Consider the following 20,355-nt stretch of genomic DNA (forward strand, 5'->3'; position numbering starts at 1 on the left):
GTGCTGCACTTTATGTACACGCTCAGTAGTGAGGCAGGGCTGTGGGGTCGTAGGTGAGATGAATCTGTGCTGCACTTTATGTACATGCTCAGTAGTGAGGCAGGGCTGTGGGGTCGGAAATGAGATGAATCTGCTGCACTTTATGTACACGCTCAGCAGGGCTGTGGAGTCGGAGTCGTGGAGTCGGAGTTAGTTTTGGTTGGAGTCGGTAGAAATGTACCGACTCCAGCTTTAAAAAAAAATGTATTAATATTTCATAATTGAACTTTCATATGAATTTTATAAATGTTACTCAAATATATATGTTCTATCAAACTATGAACAACAGTGATAAGCAGTTCTGCTGGAGATAGAGACATTTCTTACTTCTTGTGTGTCACTGTTCTCCACTGCCCTTATCTAATCTTATACCTGGTTAACCTCATGCTGCCCCAACCCCCCTACTTACAATGTATGAAACTGAAAGTGAAAATGTGTTGCAAATTCTTAGTAGTAAAGCTCCTCCTCTAGACTAGATCATACTAGGTGTGCGTCTTTCAAGCATCTCACAGCTGCCTGCTACTCAGAAGAGGAAGACTGTAAGAAGTATTATCCTTTCAACAAACTTTGCATCAGTTAACTGTGAATACATGAGGAATAATAACAGTATTACTGACCACTATATCAGTTGTACGACTTGGCAATAATTTTGTACAATTGTTTTTAGGAAAAACAATTGTCATTTGGATTGTGAATGCAGAATTAAAAACCTGAGAATGTCAAAGAAGCATCACATTAAATCAGCTGTATTTGAACATTTCACCATCACTCAAGATAGAAAACATTATGTCTGTCAGTGTATGACAAATGATCCAGACGAAAACAAATGCTGTGAAGCCAAGATGAGTGCATATTCAGGCAAAGATAAAAATGCTCCTACCAGAGCTTCTAATCTAAAGAGACATTTACAGCGCTTTCATCCAGAAGTACTGAAAGCAGTGGATGAGAAAGACTGCATCCAAACTAATGAACCAGTGCCCAGCTCTTCCAGCCAAACAAAGGAGCAGAGAACTTTGCAGCCATCAGTTGCAAGATATTTTGTCAGTGACAAAGTTACTGTGACAATGACAGTAGATACATTTAAAAAACAGATCATAGAGCTTGTTGTAAAGGATAGTGTGCCTATTTCATTATTTTCTCGACCAGCTTTTATGTGTCTGAATGGGGAAATGGCCCACAAGCTTGGTGTTTCTCTGGAGAGAGAGAGAGTATTAGAAAATTAGTAATCGAAGAAACTTTTAAACAAAAGGAAGAACTTAAAAAAACTCTCAAGGGACGCTTTCTGTTTCTTAAAATGGATGCCTGCACATGTCACAGAGTGAACTATTTTGCCATCAATGTCCGATTTGTTTGTGACAAAAATGAAATAGTTACCAAGACATTGGCAGTAAAAGACACCAAAGCTCATCACACCAGTGAGTTTCTCCAGGTCTTGGTGGAAAAGGTTCTGTAAGACTATGAACTTAAAAAAGAGCAAGTTCTTTCTGTCGTAACTGACAATGCTTCAAATATGATAAGTACTATTAAGCTAATGAATGAGAGTAATGATGGCGACCAGCAGCTAGAAGAACATTCTGGGTCCACAGACACAGAAATGTTTGAAATAGAGGAACACAGTATTGTAACTGAGGAGCAAACTGACGTTGCTTCAGATGAACAGCAACATGATAGTTTAGAAGATCTTGTTGAAACTGTGTCAATATGTTCTTTCATTCATCACATGCGCTGTGTTGTGCATACGCTACAGCTGGCTATAAGAGACAGTCTGCAAGAAGGACATGCTGCTGCACTGATTGGCAAGGTGAGAAAATTGGCTACTGTTGCCAGAACCCCTAAAGTTGACTCAATTTTGAAGAGACTTGCTGGAAAAGGGGCAATTATTGATCAAGCCACACGATGGGGCAGTACTTAATGATTCAGCGCTTGGTTGAACTGAAAACCTTTCTTGTAGACATGGCTAACCCTCAACTGACGCTAAATGAAAGTCAGTGGAATCAGGTGACTGAGCTGGAAAAATTGCTAGAGCACCCATTTACAGTGACTAAAAAATTACAAGCAGAGGACTTAACTCCAGGTATTTTCTTAAAGGAGTGGAAGAACCTGGTGTTTCGCCTGTCCCAAAGAGGAGGGTTAATTGCAAGTGGCATTGCTACATCAATGAAACGGAGAGAGGAGCTACTATTACAAAATAACATTCTTTTGGCAGCTGTTTATTTAGACCCAATGCATCGGATTCTTCTAGATGATCAACAGCTAAGTAAAGGAAAAGAAGCTCTGTTTGAAATAGCAGTAAGGAAGAAAGGGTTGCAGAACAGTCAGGAGGAACAAGAAGAATTTGGTCGTCCTGCCACATCTTCACCCTCATCAACTGATGAAGAATTTAATTTCGAAAAATATTTGGATCACAAGGACCTTGCAAAGCGTTCCCGCATAGAAGAGTCATCCCCATCAAGGAACATAGCCAGTACATTTCAGCAGAATTTTTCATGTGCACTAAAAGAAATTGAGAAATTTGACCGTTTATCAAAAATAACAGTGCAACAAGCGATTCCTCTGTATCCTGACATTGTCAGAGATGTTGCCCGAGTGGTTACTGCTTTGCCACCAACACAAGTTAGTGTAGAGAGGTTGTTCTCTGCTCTCAAAATAATTAGATCAGATTTGAGGGCATCCATGAAGGAGGATCTGACAGAGGCAATACTTTTTCTGAGGACAAATTTATAGATTTCTTCTTATTAACTGCATAAAAGTGTTTATTGCATATTTTCTTACAGTTTAGAAAAGTTTATAAAAGTTATTTGCTATATTCTAATTGTATTCTAATAAATGTAGTTTTTGCTCTAAGTGGTCTGATTACTTATATGATGGTGAGAAACTGAATAAGCACGATGTTTAATATTTTACAACAGTAAATTTGTTGTTATGAATTGGCCATTTATGAAGGAGTCGGAGTCGGAGCCTGATAAAATCCAGGAGTCGGAGTCGCAACTGTGGCTTACCGACTCCACAGCCCTGACGCTCAGTAGTGAGGCAGGTCTGTGGGGTCGGAGATGAGATGAATATGTGCTGCACTTTATGTACCTCCTCAGTAGTGACCAGGGCTGTGGGGTCGGAGTCGGGGAAATTGAGGAGTCGTAGGTTTCGCTTACTGACTCCACAGCCCTGGAAGCTTTGCGGTTTACTTTTTTTTTTTTTTTCCCCCTTCACTGATGGTAGAAACTGACACTGACCAAACTCGTACACACTGAGGAAAGATCTGAGAATGTTTGTTTGTTTCACCAGGAGCCCCCCTTCATCAATACACCCGAGTGGTTCATATGGACATTATTTCGGGCAATTCTATGCTGGAAACTCTTCCTTTAGTGGCAGGAACCGGAGCACTGAGCTGAACTTACAGTTGTGGGCTTGGTTTTTCCACGTATAACATGTTCGCTCATTCACTTCAATGTCCCAATGTCATGCTACATCTCCACTACTGTGAACAGGGGAAAGGGAAGCAATAGAAACTGATGGGATATTGCTAGATTATGCTGAATCAGCAATCGAGAAATAACATAAAACATAACTTTTAATAATAAATGTAAAAGCTACCAAAGATAGTAGTGCAAGTAAATCACCTAAATCAAAAACCACAAAAAATAAAGGAGGTAACTGTATGAGTCTCTATGACAGATTACTACCAATATATACATGTGGCTATTCCAAGTCCAAAATTTTTGAGAGATTGGACCAGAAAAATACTTGGACTAAACCAGTGCAAAAAAGGCCAAGTAAAAAATGAACAGTTTCCTTATCAGAGGAACTAAAGAGGCCTCTACCCTGTAAAGGTTATCAAGGAATATGCCTATTCATGTATATAATAAGGACATAACAATAAACCCATCAACAAAGAAATGTGAAAAGGAAAGATCTCACCACATGAAGATGGAGGATGTCCAGGATCAGATGTCCCATCAGAGTCATATCAGGTCAGGAAAAAAGGGGGGTTCACCCTATACAAGCCCTGTTTGAACTATAACTGACACCCATGACTCCCGCCCTAACAAGGGCAGTCCACATCTAATCCCTATAAACCATAGCCCTACAAAATCCCTGTGCATCCCGACGCGTTTCGTCACTAAATGACTCTTCAGGGGACATATTAGCACAAACTGGGCATCATGACAGAGTATACAGGCTGCCTCCTAAGATGAAAATGGAGTGAGGCAGACTAATGAGGAGGGCACTTAAATAAACTGCCAATCAAATAGAACACATCCACCTGAGATGACTTGGAACGCACGCCGTCCACCATTGGTCCCTGTGGGACGCAGGCACATGATGAGTGTATCAATGGAAAACGCCCACCCTCCAAACCATGCAATAGTGTGTAAACGCCGGCGTATCCCGCGGCAAAGGCCGCCCTGTTTCCGGTTGCGTCATACCGCCCAAAAGCAAAATGGCCACCGCACTTCCGGTCATGCGCACTCATCGGTGCCAGCAGAAAAAATGGCCGCCACACTTCCGGTCATGCGCACTCATGTTAAAGCAGCGCCAACATAACGGAAGTAAAGCATGCGACAAAGGTCGCAATGCTGCTAGAAGGCAATATCTGCATGCGCACTTAAAACAGTCCATAAGCCAATATTACAAGCGAATAGACAGATCATACATCTCCAAAAGGCCTCAATCATAAAATGATTACCAAAAATATTAATCCAATCAGAGGCCTGAAGAGAGCATTACCAGAATCAAAGTAAAGCAAGATGGAAAATGACAAAAATTCAAACTCAGAATAAAAGGTAGCGTAAACATATAAAAAAGAGGTATTTTACAGTATATACAAAGGAAATATTAAACACATATATCAAACCCTAGATGTAGCAGCCAAAATTGAGTTGATCATTAAGCCCTCTTGGGGTCATGGTATTCAAACAAAAAATCCACTTGGTCTCTTTTTGTAGAATGATGCGATCCCAATTACCACCTCTTGGTGGTTTTTTTACCCTTTCAATCCCCAGAAATTGAATGGAATTAACATTCCCTCCTTGGCACTGATTAATATGACGTGAAATAGGGGTATCTCTCTTATGGATAATGTCTCCAATATGTTCCCCAATCCTTCGTTTGAATTCTCTAATGGTTTTACCCACATATTCTATGCCGCATGTACAGTGCCTACAAGTAGTATTCAACCCCCTGCAGATTTAGCAGGTTTACACATTCGGAATTAACTTGGCATTGTGACATTTGGACTGTAGATCAGCCTGGAAGTGTGAAATGCACTGCAGCAAAAAAGAATGTTATTTCTTTGTTTAATTTTTTTTTAAATTGTGAAAAGTTTATTCAGAGGGTCATTTATTATTCAACCCCTCAAACCACCTGAATTCTGTTTGGTTCCCCTAAAGTATTAAGAAGTATTTCAGGCACAAAGAACAATGAGCTTCACATGTTTGGATTAATTATCTCTTTTTCCAGCCTTTTCTGACTATTTAAGACCCTCCCCAAACTTGTGAACAGCACTCATACATGGTCAACATGGGAAAGACAAAGGAGCATTCCAAGGCCATCAGAGACAAGATCGTGGAGGGTCACAAGGCTGGCAAGGGGTACAAAACCCTTTCCAAGGCGTTGGGCCTACCTGTCTCCACTGTTGGGAGCATCATCCGGAAGTGGAAGGCTTATGGAACTACTGTTAGCCTTCCACGGCCTGGACAGCCTTTGAAAGTTTCCTCCCGTGCCGAGGCCAGGCTTTTCCGAAGAGTCAAGGCTAACCCAAGGACAACAAGGAAGGAGCTCCGGGAAGATCTCATGGCAGTGGGGACATTGGTTTCAGTCAATACCATAAGTAACGTACTCCACCGCAATGGTCTCCGTTCCAGACGAGCCCGTAAGGTACCTTTACTTTCAAAGCGTCATGTCAAGGCTCGTCTACAGTTTGCTCATGATCACTTGGAGGACTCTGAGACAGACTGGTTCAAGGTTCTCTGGTCTGCTGAGACCAAGATCGAGATCTTTGGTGCCAACCACACGTGACGTTTGGAGACTGGATGGCACTGCATACGACCCCAAGAATACCATCCCTACAGTCAAGCATGGTGGTGGCAGCATCATGCTGTGGGGCTGTTTCTCAGCCAAGGGGCCTGGCCATCTGGTCCGCATCCATGGGAAGATGGATAGCACGGCCTACCTGGAGATTTTGGCCAAGAACCTCCGCTCCTCCATCAAGGATCTTAAGATGGGTCGTCATTTCTTCTTTCAACAAGACAACGACCCAAAGCACACAGCCAAGAAAACCAAGGCCTGGTTCAAGAGGCAAAAAATCAAGGTGTTGGAGTGGCCTAGTCAGTCTCCTGACCTTAACCCAATTGAAAACTTGTGGAAGGAGCTCAAGATTAAAGTCCACATGAGACACCCAAAGAACCTAGATAACTTGGAGAAGATCTGCATGGAGGAGTGGGCCAAGATAACTCCAGAGACCTGTGCCGGCCTGATCAGGTCTTATAAAAGACGATTATTAGCTGTAATTGCAAACAAGGGTTATTCCACAAAATATTAAACCTAGGGGTTGAATAATAATTGACCCACACTTGTATGTTTAAAATTTATTAAAATTTAACTGAGCAACATAACTTTTTGGTTTGTAAGATTTATGCATCTGTTAATAAATCCTGCTCTTGGGTGAAGTTTGAAGGCTCTAACTTATTTGCATCTTATCAAACCTGCTAAATCTGCAGGGGGTTGAATACTACTTGTAGGCACTGTACATGTGGCCTTGTAAATGACTTCCTTGCTGCTACAGTTGATAAATTCCCTAATTTGATATGCCTGTCCTGTAACATTACTGGTAAAACCAGCACCAGGAGAAATGTGGGAACAAGCAACGCAGTGGCCACATCTGAAGCAACCATTCACGTTAGTAGGCAACCAAGATATTGCTAGATTATGCTGCATAATTTCTGAGGTTTCAACTGCAGTAACCTCCGCCAATAAGGGTTAGAGAAGCCGCCTTATTTTTACGTCTCTGTCACCTTTGAACATTTAGGCTATGTGCATACGTGCGGATTTTCCGCAGCAATTCCGCAACTCCCTGTCGCAGGAAATACGCGAGAATTCCGCATGCGTCATTCCCGCGAAAAACTAGCATTTTGCAAGCGTAATTAGCTTGCAGAATGCTAGCGTTTTCCAAGCGATCTGTAGCATCGCTTGAAAAAAACTGTGACAGGTTGTTCACACTCGTCAAACATAGTGTTTGACAAGTGTGAGCAACTTTTTAAAAGATATAATGTTAAAAATAATAATAAAAAACAAAACAAAATTGTATTATTCTCACCTTCCCGCGTCCCACGCAGTGTTCCCAGGCCTCAGCGATGCTCCCGGCGAGTCCCGTTCCCAGCAATGCCTTGCGACAATGACCCCAGATGACGTAGCGCAAAAACTGAGCCGCCATGCAGCGTCATCAGCAAAAAAATAAAAAAGATATAGCTCGCAGAATAAAGCGATGCAAAAATAATTATTTTTTATATAAATGTTTTTATTGCATAAAAGTGCCAAAACATAAAAAAAGACAAATGAGGTATCACTGTAATCGTATTGACCCAAAGAATAAAACGATTTCATCAATTTTACCACACGCAGAACGATGTAAACGCACCCCCCAAAAGAAATTCATGAAATGCTGTTTTTTGTTCATTCTGCGTCCCAAAAATCGGAATAAAAAGCGATTTAAAAAAAAAAAAAAAAAAAAAGTCACGTGCCCAAAAATGGTACCAATAAAAATGTCAACTCGTCCCCCAAAAAATAAGACCTCACATGACTCGGTGGGTCAAAATGTGGAAAAATTATAGCTCTCAAAATGTGGTGATGTAAAAACTATTTTTACAATAAAAAGTGTCTTTTACCGTGTGACAGCTGCCAAAAATAAAAACCCGCCATAAATAGTAAATCAAACCCCCCGTTATCACCCCCTTAGTTAGGGAAAAATAATAACATTAAAAAACGTATTTATTTCCATTTTTCCGTTAGGATTAGGGCTGAGATTAGAGGGTTTAGGGGTGTGTTGGGGTTAGAGTTGGAGTTAGAATTGGGGAGTTTCCACTGTTTAGGCACATCAGGGGCTCTCCAAACGCAACATGGCGGCTGATCTCAATTCTAGCCAATTCTGCGTTGAAAAAGTCAAGCGGCGCTCCTTCCCTTCCAAGCTCTGTCATGTGCCCAAACAGTGGTTTGCCCCCACATATGGGGTATCAGCCTACTCAGGACAAATTGCACAACAATATTTGGGGTCTAATTTCTTATTCTCTTTTTACCCTTGGGAAAATAAAAAATTGAGGGCAAAAATATCATTTTTGTGGAATTTCTTTTTTTATGGCTCTACGTTATAAACTTCTGTGAAGCACTTGGGGGTTCAAAGTGCTCACCACACATCTAGATAAGCTCCTTGTGGGGGGTCTAGTTTCCAAAAATGGGGTCACTTGTGGGGGGTTTCCACAGTTTAGGCACATCAGGGGCTCTCCAAAGGCAACATGACACGTCACTACTTCCCTTCTGATCCCCGACGTGTGCCCATACTGTAGTTTTCTCCCATATATGGGATATCAGTGTACTCAGGACAAATTGGACAACTTCTTGGGGTCTAATTTCTCCTGTTACCCTTGGGAAAATAAAAAAAAATTGGGGACTAAAAGATCATGTTTGTTTAAAAAAATATGATTTTTTTTATTTTCACGCCCGGGTGTTATAAACGTATGTGAAGCACTTGGGGGGGTCAAAGTGCGCACCACACATCTAGATAAGTTCCTTTGGGGGGGGGGTCTAGTTTCCAAAATGGTGTCATTTGTGGGGGGTTTGAACTGTTTAGGCACATCAGGGACTTTCCAAACGTGGCATGGTGTCTGATCCCAATTCCAGCCAAAAAAGTCAATTGGCGCTGCTTCCCTTCCGAGCTCTGCCATGCGCCCAAATAGTGGTTTACCCCCACATGTGAGGTATCGGCGTACTCAGGACAAATTGCACAATAACTTTTGGGGTCCTGTTACCCTTGGAAAAATAAAAATTGAGGGTGAAAAGATAATTTTTGTGAAAAAAATATGATTTTTTAATTGTACGGCTGTATGTTATAAACTTCTGTGAAGCCCTTGTGGGTTCAAAGTTCTCATCACATATCCAGATAAGTTCCTTGGTGTCACTTGTGGGGGGTTTCCACTGTCTAGGTACATCAGGGGCTCTTCAAACGCGACATAGCGTCCGATCTGAATTCCAGCCAATTTTGCATTGAAAAAGTCAAACGGCGCTCCTTCCCTTCTGAGCTGTGCCATGCACCGAAACAGTCCCCCCACCCCACACATATCAGGCATCAGCGTACTCAGGACAAATTGCACAATAACTTCTGCAGTCCAATTTCTCCTGTTACCCATGGTAAAATAAAAAAAATTGGACTTGAAGCAATTTTTTTGTGGAAAAAAAGTTAAATGTTTTACACCACCAAAAAAATGGTGGTGTAAAAATGAAAAATCGCTGGTGAACTTTTAACCCTTATAACTTTCTAAAAAAAAAAAAAAAAAAATTTTGGTTCCAAAATTGTGCTGATGTACAGTAAACTTGTGGTAAATGTTATTTATTAATTTTTTTGTGTGCCATATTTCTGTAATTTAAAGGCATAAAAGTTGGAAAATTGCGAAATTTTCGCCAAATTTCCGTTTTTTTTCACAAATAGAAGCAAGTTATTTGAATGAAATTTTACCACTAACATGAAGTACAATATGTTACAAGAAAATAATGTCAGAATCACCGGGATCCATTGAAGCGTTCTAGAGTTATTACGTCATAAAGGGACAGTGGTCAGAATTGTAATAATTGGTCCAGGCATTAACATGTAAACCACCCTTGGGGGTAAAGGGGTTAAAGGGAACCTGTCAGGTAACTCATTCTGCCTAAACTGTCAGCAGCATGAATCGCCTCCTGGTTGCTGCACAATTGCAGTCATGTACATTATTTTCTGAAACGCCATTCAGGGTAGAAGATGGGCTGTTAGATTTTCCCACTTGTGCTCAGCAGCCTGCAGAGTCTTTTTTGAGCCAATAGTGGGGTTTTCTCAGGACCCGGACCCCCACCTATCTACTGCACGTTTTAGGAAGGTATTAGACATTAAGTAACAATATAAAACAAAAGTTTGGTTTGTTCCGAGTTATAATGAGCTGCTCTCTTTTTTTTTTTTTTTTTTTTTTTTTTTTTCATTTTGATTTTCATTTAGACCATTTATACTGTGACAGGGTAGACTCCTGCATATGCTTTAAATTAGAAGTGACTGAGTCCAACGGTATTGGTAAGCTTAAAGGGAATCTGTCAGCAGGTTCTTGCTACCTAATCTGACAGCAGCATGATGTAGGGGCAGAGACCCTTATTCCAGCCATGTATCATTTAGTTTACTTGGTGCTGCAGTTCTGACAGAATTGCAGTTCTTAGATGTATTATATAGTAGAGCTGAGAAAGCTTCCTACACCAGACTCTGTATGTACATTGTCTATTGACAGTAAGGTGCTTATCAGAGGAGGGAGCATGGACGGAGGGCAGCTAGTCACAGCAACGATTATGTCCTGGTGATAAAACTTTCACTGTAAGTAAATAGCACACAGCCTGATAAGTGACACATCCCTAAAATCTGTATTTTTTGTGTTTTAATCCCTAACTCATGCTGTCCTCAGGTTACATAGAAAAACCTATTGACAGATTCACCTTAAATGGCAATCTAATGAGTATTGGGGCCTCCTGCCTTTACTCTGACAGATGAGTGACAGAAGGGTCAGAACTCCCCAAATCTTTTTAAAAAGGAAAAAAAAAGTTGTTGAATACAGTCCTATGTACTCCTAAATGATGCCATTTTAAAGTAAATTCGTCATCGGGTTTAACTGTATAAAAACAACTCCATGGATGAGTGCCAGTGGTCTCAGACTAGTCCAGGTATGGGGCATGCTGGCATTAAGCCTGTGATTGGCTGCAGCGGGCAGGTGACTTCAGCATGTCATCAGAAAAACATCTGATTATTCACTGATCAAGTCAAATGACCTCTGCAGCTAATCACAGGCCACAGCGATCCTGCTGCTGGTGGATCAGTGACATGTCCTCTTCATATGTCAGCACAGACTGCAGACCAACCTGTGCTGAAGGCAGGTGAGGGCCGGTAGGCAAGCACCAATTAGTTTATTACTGATCCTAGCCTCTGGGAAAGTTTTCTTTTCATCTGGAGAACCTCTTAAAGCTTTAAAGGGGTCGTCCCATCTGAGACAGTCCTGGCACATCCCCAGGATGTCATAAATGTAATATCAATCTTGCGTGTTGACAGGAGTGGAGAGGAGCCCGGGCGTGCGCTGCTTCCTTCATTTATTCCTATGAGACCTCTGAGACTGCCAAGCAGCGATCAGTTTTATCATTTCTATATAATTATGTATTTGATTGTATGCTTCTTATCTTTGTATTCTGCTCATTCAAGTAAGTAAAACCTCGGTATGAGAGGGCCTGATTTTTTCTTCTATGGACACTAATATTACTGTTTTTTTTTGCTTGTTTTCAGGTTCTGTGAGCAGCCATCTGAATTTGGTTGACTTCAAAAGTAAACCATTGTAAGTAAAGTTTATTCAGAATTTACCTGCGCAGCATTTTTTACAGTTTAATGGGAGTCTGTCAGGTGTGAAATCTACATCATCCACATTGGGAGTAAGAGATTACAAAAGGAATCCATCATACATCCTGAGAGACCTGCATCCATACACATCCTGCTTAATGTTAGGGTACCGTTACACTACCCGACGCACCAGCGATCCCGACAGCGATACGATCTGGTAAGGATCGCTGGTGCGTCGCTAAATGGTCACTAGTGAGCTGTCAAACAGGCAGATCTCACCAGCGACGCAGCAGCGATCTGGCAATCCCTATAACGACCTCGGCGGTCGTTGGGACCTTGTCACACAGCAGCTTTTCTGACAACTCCTGCCTGCGTCCCTGAGTTCTGCATCGCCAACGAGGTCGCTCATCGGCGTCAAACACAAAAGTGCATGCTGGCCAGCGGGATGCCAACAATCAAAAAATGGCCTAGGACATTGAAGCACAATCAGCGATATCCAGCAGGGGGGGGGGGGGCGGTTGCCGCTATGTGTCACACGTAGCGAGATTCACTGGCAAGGTCGCTGTTGCGTCACAAAATCTGTGACATTTCAGCGATCTCGCTAACGATCTTGCTACGTGAGACGGGCCTTTCCAGTAGACGTCCATTGCAAGAGAGAAAGGCACCCTGCTGCACTTGTTGCAAACCTACATTTTTTAAGATATGGAATAATATGGACCAGTCCTTATCATAGTTGGCAGAATGCAATCACTCATTGTTTTAGGGAGCTTTCTGGGATTGGAGGTGTACAGGAAGCTTCTCACCCTCCCGAACATAAATACTGATTTTGCAGATATTCTTGATCATCCATGTACCATAGGGGAAGTGTGGGCTGCCATTTAATTTACAGCCCTGGATAGGTTCATGTCTTTGTTCTGCAAAAGCTGTAGGCAGTATCTGTCGCCCTCTTCAGTCAGCTAAAATTCCGCTCTATGTAGTTGCTGTCAAACCCTCTCATTAAGCAGATATGACGCAAAGCAATTAACTGTGGTGTGAACCACAATGCATCTTTTACTTTAGACCAGAGGTGCACAATCTGCAGCCCAGGATACATGCGGTCTGTAATGCCATTCTGTGCGTGCCCCCCATCCATCTCTGTGTCCGGTATCTCTCATAAGGTGTGCTGATAGCTGCAATCATCGTATGGTTATCTTGACTCCTTTTTTCTTAAGTGCCAAGTTGATGGAGCGAAGGACCTTCTTTGTCTACAATAGTGGAATATTAGTAGGAAGGGGGTTGGGTCTGGGTTGGAATATTTAGTACCATTGATATTTATACTTTAGATCAGAGGACCCCTGATCAGATTCTCAGCCAGAAAAGTTGGCGAGTGTCATGTGTATATCATTCCATATGTCATGTGTTTTTTTTTTTTTTTCTCCCCGCCTAGAATCTGTTCTCATAAATAATAAAGCAACCTAATATAAACATATAGATAGATGAAAGATATTAGATATATAATAGAATAAATAGATATCCTGCAGTTATATAATGTCACAAGCCGCCTACATGTAGTAAACCTGCACTCTTTAGTGCCTTTCACGTGGCACTAAAGGGTGTTCAGCCTGGTTTAACCTAATAATTTTTTAAAAAGTGACGTGCGATCTCTGCTGTTTTTGATTATCTGCATGGTTATTGAGCCTTTATCAGACACCCCAGAAGTGGCGCATCACATTAGAAGCGCCAATTTTGGCGCTTGTCTCGAACCTTCCCGATTGCTGTGGTGTGTTGGCAATCTGGGTAATTGTAGTTGGGGGTTGTTGTCAGCTGTGAATTGTCCAAAAATACAGCTGGCATCAATCCTTAGTGTTAGTAATGGAGAGGTGTCTTATCAGACACCCCATTACTAACACAGTAATTAAAAAAACACACAACAATATTTTATTTTAGAAAACCCCTCCCAATTAATTCCCTGTTTCACCATTCATTTAATTAAAAAAAAACATGCAGGTCCAACGTAGGGAGTCTTGATGTCCACTAATGGAAACCTGGAAGACAAAAAGAGATAATTAAAAACAAGATTCTGTTCCTCCACCAATTTATTAGAAAGCAAGGTTCCCTTCAGGTCCGATGTAGTTCATCACTTCCCATGATGTTCGTCGATTCTGATAATAAATTGCTATGAAGCTTTGTTCTGAGGCTCCATAGGTTTTGAGCAGTAGCCACTGCTGGTTCCCACTCCTCTCCACGACACCTGACGTTTATGATGAGTGGTGACGTCTGTAGCTTTACTGACGTCACCCCTCATCACAGTCACTGTGAGTGGCTGCTGCTCAAAGCCTATGGAGCTTCAGAACACGTCTCCGTAGCCTTTGATCGTCGTAATCGAAGAACGTAATGTGAAGCGCTGGACGACTTCGGACCGGCGTGGGATCTTTGCTTTTTAATAAACTGGTCAATGAGTAACAGTCTCTTTGTTTTTATTTCTCTTTTAATATCTTTCAGATTTCAATTTGTGGTTTATTTTGGATTCTCTGGACTACGTCGGGCCTGCATGTTGTTTAATTAAATAAATTGGTGAACCAGGAAAAGTCGGGAGTGGTTTTTCAAATTAAAATTTTTGTGTGTGTGTAATTTTTCTTTTTCCTTACTGCATTAGTAATGGGGTGATCTGATAGACACCTCTTCATAACTAACACCCTGGCATGGTGCCAGCAGTGATTTTGGAGAATTCACAACTAACATCAGTCCCATCTATAATTACCCTGATTGCCAACCCACCAGGGCAATCAGAAAGAGCCGGGGAAAGCGCCAGAATTGGCATATCTAATGTGATGCGCCACTTCTGGAGCTGGTATTTCTAGGCTGGGTAGAGTCCAATAATCATGGACCTTCCCAGCCTGATAATATCAGTTCACAGCTGTGTGCTTTACCTTTGCTGGTTATCAAAAATAAAGGGGTCTTTTTTTTTTTTTAAATGATTTATTTTTTTAGGTTAAACAAGGCTAAACACCCTTTAGTCCCACATGAAAGGCACTAAAGAGTGCAAGTTTATAATATGTAAGGGGGTTGTGACATTACATGTATTCAGGATATCTACCGTATATACTCTAGTATAAGCCGACCCCGCCCCCCTAAATTTGCCACACAAAACTGGGAAAACTTATTGACTCTAGTATAAGCCTAGGGTGGAAAATGCAGCAGCTACTGGTCAATGTCAAAAATAAAAATATATACCAATGAAAGTAAAATTAATTGAGACATCAGTAGGTTAAATATTTTTGAATATCCATATTGAATCAGGAGCCCCATATAATGCTTAATACAGTTCATGATGGCCCCATAAGATGCTCCATAGAGTAATATGCCCCATATGCTGCTCCATAAAGGTTGTGGCCCCATAAGATGCTCCATAGATTATGCCCCATATGCTGCCCCATAAGATGCTCCATAGATTATGCTCCATAGATTATGCCCCATAGATGCTCCATAGATTATGCCCCATATGCCCCTTCCCTTCAGCTTTCAAACATGCCACAATCACGCCTATCCTTAAAAAAACAACCCTTGACCCAACCGCTATGTCCAGCTATCGCCCAATATCGTTGCTTCCATTCGCTTCCAAACTCCTGGAACAGCACGTCCACGCTGAACTTTCCTCGCACCTATCATCTAACTTGCTCTTTGACAATCACTCCACTGAGACAGCCCTGACCAAAATTACTAACGACCTACTTACAGCCAAAGCAAACGGACAATACTCTATACTCCTGCTTCTTGACCTGTCCTCTGCATTTGACACAGTTGACCACTGCCTCCTACTACAGATCCTCTCCTCCTTCGGCATCAAAGGCCTTGCCCTATCCTGGATCTCCTCATACCTTTCCAACCGCACATTCGGCGTCTCCCACTCCCACACCACCTCCTCATCCCACCCTCTCTCTGTTGGAGTCCCCCAAGGCTCTGTTTTAGGACCCCTACTCTTCTCAATCTATACACTTGGTCTGGGGCAACTCATAAAGTCCCACGGATTCCACTACCACCTTTATGCTGATGACACTCATATCTACTTCTCTGGCCCAGACGTCGCCTCTGCTGTCCAGAATCCCAGTGTGTCTATCGGCCATATCCTCCTTCTCCTCTTGCTTCCTCAAACTCAGTGTAGACAAATCTGAACTCATCATCTTTCCTCCATCTCACAGATCTTCCTTACCCGACCTAGCTATAACAATTAATGACATCACGCTTTCCCCAGTACCGGAAGTCCGCTGCCTCGGAGTAACCTTTGACTCTGCCCTGTCCTTCAAACCGCACATCCAAGCTTTTTCTACCTCCTGTCGCCTCCAGCTCTAAAATATTTCCAGAATCCGTCCTTTCCTCAACCCTCAATCTACTAAAATGCTTGTGCATGCCCTCATCATATCCCGCCTCAACTACTGCAACATCCTTTTCTGTGGTCTCCCTGCTAACACCCTCGCACCTCTCCAGTCCATCCTAAACTCTGCCGCCCAACTAATTCATCTCTCTCCTCGCTACTCCTCCGCTTCTCCCCTCTGCAGATCTCTTCACTGGCTCCCATTCCCTCAGCGTATCCAGTTCAAATTACTAATACTGACCTACAAGGCCATCTATAACCAGTCTCCTCCCAAGACCTCCTTCTCTCATCCACACTTATTCGCTCCTCACCCAGCCGCCTCCAAGACTTCTCCCGAATAGCCCCTATTCTCTGGAATTCTTTGCCCCAACAAGTCCGACTATCAACCACATTTGGATCCTTCAGACGGAACCTGAAAACTCACCTCTTCAAGAAAGCCTACAGCCTGCAATGACCCAGCTACCTCCTTTTCTCTCACCACTACCGGTGATATCACCTCAACCAACACCGGAACTGCTGCAACCCACCAACCTACTATCTCCTTCCCCACCATCCTGTAGCATGTATGCCCAAAAGGGCAGGGTCCTCTCTCCCCTCTTTATCAGTCTGTCATTGTTAGTTTGTTTACTGTAAGTGACATCTGTAATTTGTATGTAACCCCTTCTCATGTACAGCACCATGGAATCAATGGCGCTATATAAATAATAATAATATGCTGCCCCATAATATGCTCCATAGATTACGCTATGCCCCATATGCTGCTCCGAAAGGTTATGGTCCCATATGCTGGTGCAAATTAAAAAAAAAAATTGACATACCTCTTGTCGCTGGGGGCCAGGTGCCCTTTGTCCTGAGCAGGCGGAGACACCGACGCGCTATGGGGGACAGGTGCTGGTGTCACCGCTGGCTCAGGCCCCGACACCTGCGATATTCACCTGTCCCCGTTCCACCACTGCGCGCTGCTCTGTCTTCCAGGTCCCTCTGTCAGTGACTGTTTGGGCAGAGAGCAAGGCGCACACTGACTACGTCATCGCGCCCGCTGACCTGAATGTCACAGACAGAGGACACGGAGGATAGAGCGGCGCGCAGCGGTGGAACGGGGACAGATGAATATCGCATATACTTACCCCCCCGGTGTGATCTCTGCAGCCTGCTGCAACTCTTCCTTCCTTCAGCGGTCACGTGGTCGCGCTTGTTAAAGTCATGAATATGCGCATATTCATGACTTTAATGAGCGGGACCACGTGACCGCTGAAGAAAGGCGCCGGAGACTGTGGGAGAAGCAGTGGGGCTGCAGAGACATGCCGGGGGGTAAGTATGATCCGAAATTCCCCCGCCGATCCCATCGCGTATATGACTCGAGCATAAACCGAGAGAGGCACTTTCAGCCTTAAAAAATGGGCTGAAAATCTCGGCTTATACTCTAGTATATTTAGTCTCTATTCTATCTAATATCTTTGTCATCTTTCTACTGTATCTATAGATATATTATTTTTTCTTTGATATTTGAGCATAAAAATCAGACGGCGTGCGGTTGGTCCATGTACAATCCGATTTCTTACTTGCACCTATTGACTTGCATCGGTGAGTCTCGGCTGTTTTACGCCGCCATGCGCAGCGTGCTGCAATTTTTCTTCTTCAGCTCGATTCCAGCTGAGGAAATACTCACGGATGAGCATTGCCTCATTGAATCAAATTGGTGTGAGTCTAAAGCAGCGTATTTATACGCAAAAGTGAGCAAAGCCTTAGTGAAAGCCATAGGACAAGTGATAACTATCTGATAACTGGCACTTCTTCCCACTACCGTGATAGTCACCTTTGGCAACTGCTACTCCCTCATTCATTTACTGTACTTAGCTACCACTGTCCGTCCCAAACTGAATCCAAAGTTTTAAAGGTAAAAGGGTGTTCCCATCTCCAAGATCCTATCCCAATATGTAGTAGGTGTAGTAATAATAATAGCAAATGCCACCAACTAGAAATTTGGTATACCGTATTTTTCGGACTATAAGACACACCCCAAATTTTCAGAAGGAAAATGGGAAAAAAATTAACGCGTCAAATGGGGGGGTCCGTCACAGTCCTGAATTCAGCTTACCTGGGGGGGAGGGATCGGCAGTGCTGGTGGCAGCAAGAGTCGAGCGATTCTTCTGGTGGTCTGACACTGCGCTGCAGAGCAAGGATCTCGCTCCCATCATAGCTTGGTGCGGCATATTCGATGGTGCGGAGGGACTCCGGTGACATTTTGTGAAAGCCCGGAGCCCCTGCACTTCTATTGCTACGATACTGTGGCCTCCGGGAAAATGGTCGCCGGAGGCGGAGCATGCACAGATTGAGCTCTTGGGAGGCAAGATCTCTGAGCCGAGATCTCAATCTGCGCATGCGCTGGCTCCGGCGGCCATTTTCCTGGAGGCCAGATTGATTCCCCTTGCGCAGATTGAGATCTCTGCAACAAGATCTCGGAGCCGAGATCTTAATCTGCGCATGTGCCGCTTCCGGCGTCCATTTTCCGGAAAGTCACAGCATCGAGGCAATAGAAGTGCAGGGGGGCTTCGGGCTTTCACAAAATATCTGCGGAGCCCCCGCTCCACCAAGCACCGCCTAAACTGCCGCACCAGGCTGGGATGGGAGCGAGATCATCGCCCTGCAGTGTCGGAGCACCGGAAGAATCACCCGACTTCTGCAGCCACCACGCTAACTGTAAGTACATTCCCGACTATAAGACACCAATCCCCCCCCTTTTTTTTGGAAAAAGTGCGTCTTATAGTCCAAAAAATACGGTAGTTCTTCAGATTTTCTATGTCGCTTACCTCGAGTAGGGCACTGCAGTAGCTTAGGCATCTATAGTTATGTCCACTCATATAGTGGCAGACAGCTGTAAGTTGTCGTATCTATGGATACCTAAGCTACCGCAATGCCCTGAGCGAGGTAAGTGACATAGCAAATCTGAAGAAATATACTACATTTCTAATTAATGGTATTTGCTAATATTATTATTTATTTATTATAATTATTATTATTATTATAAACCTACTACATATTGGGATAAGATCTTGGAGATGGGAACACTCCTTTAAATTTCCATTGCTTTTCCAGTGTGGAGAAAAAAATCTGTAATCTCTCTCTTAACCCCTTCCTGACATCAGACGTACTATCCCGTCCATGGGACCCGGGCCCCTATGCCCATGGACGGGATAGTACGTCTACCGCGATCAGCGGCGCCCACGTGTCAGCTGATTATCACAGCTGACACCCGGCACTATGTCAGGGGCGGTCACGGACCGCCCCCGACACGTTAACCCCTTGCACACCGCGATCAAACATGATCGTGGTGTACTGGGGGTTAAAGGGAAGCATCGGCAGGGAGGGGGCTCCCTCCGTGCTTCCCTGAGCCCCCGACGGCAGCGCAATGTGCAGCGCTGCTGCGGGGGTCTCTTTCCCTACAGGCCCCCGAATCCAAGATGGCGACGGGGGCCTTCGGGGGCTTGTAGGGAGCTGACTTCCTCAGTGCCTGCAAAGCGCAGGCATGAGGAAGTCTGCAGAACTGCCTGTGACAGATTGCTGATCTGTCACAGTGATCTGTGATGTGACAGATCAGCGATCTGTCACAGGACAGTGATGTCCCACCTGGGACTATGTAATAAAGTTTAAAAAAAAAAAAAGTGTTAAAATAATTTTTAAAAAAATCGCCAAATAAATTAGAAAAAAAAAAAAATATTCCCCCAATAAATCCATTTTTTTTAAATAAAAAAACAAAAACTATAAAAGTACACATATTAGGTATCGCCGCGTCTGTAACGTCCTGCCCTATAAAACTATCCCATTAGTTAACCCCTTTAGCGAACCCCTTAAAAAATAAAAATAAAAATAAACGAAGCAAAAAATAATGATTTATTATCATACCGCCAAACAAAAAGTGCAATAACGCGCGATCAAAAAGACGCATATAAATAGCCATGGTACCGCTGAAAACGTCATCTTGTCCCGCAAAAAACGAGCCGCCATACAGCATCGTCAGCGAAAAAATAAAAAAGTTATAGCTTGGAGAATAAAGCGATACAAAAATAATTATTTTTTATATAAAATAGTTTTCATTGCATAAAACCGACAAAACATAAAAAAAGACCTAAATGAGGTATCGCTGTAACCGAACTGACCCGAAGAATAAAACCGCTTTATCAATTTTACCGCACGCGGAACGGTTTAAATGCACCCCCCCAAAAGATATTCATGAAACGCTGGTTTTTGTTCATTCTGCGTCCCAAAAATCGGAATAAAAAACGATCGAAAAATGTCACGTGCCCGAAAATGGTACCAATAAAAACGTCAACTCGTCCCGCAAAAAATAAGACCTCATATGACTCAG

The 20,355-nt window shown here is 43.1% G+C and overlaps 1 protein-coding gene across 4 annotated transcripts in view; it reads left to right on the plus strand.

Annotated features, from left to right (window-relative positions):
* Positions 1-20,355, plus strand: part of ZNF644 (zinc finger protein 644) — a 105,587-nt gene that overhangs the window by 32,304 nt on the left and 52,928 nt on the right. For all 4 annotated transcript variants that reach the window (XM_073571479.1, XM_073571478.1, XM_073571481.1 and 1 more), the window contains exon 2: positions 11,588-11,636. The gene's annotated coding sequence lies outside the window, so the exon portion shown is untranslated. The remainder of the gene's footprint in view (positions 1-11,587; positions 11,637-20,355) is intronic.

This window comes from Dendrobates tinctorius, unplaced genomic scaffold (assembly GCF_039654945.1).
Source record: "Dendrobates tinctorius isolate UK_male_01 unplaced genomic scaffold, ASM3965494v1 ptg000029l, whole genome shotgun sequence".
NCBI classification, from domain to species: Eukaryota; Metazoa; Chordata; class Amphibia; order Anura; family Dendrobatidae; genus Dendrobates; species Dendrobates tinctorius.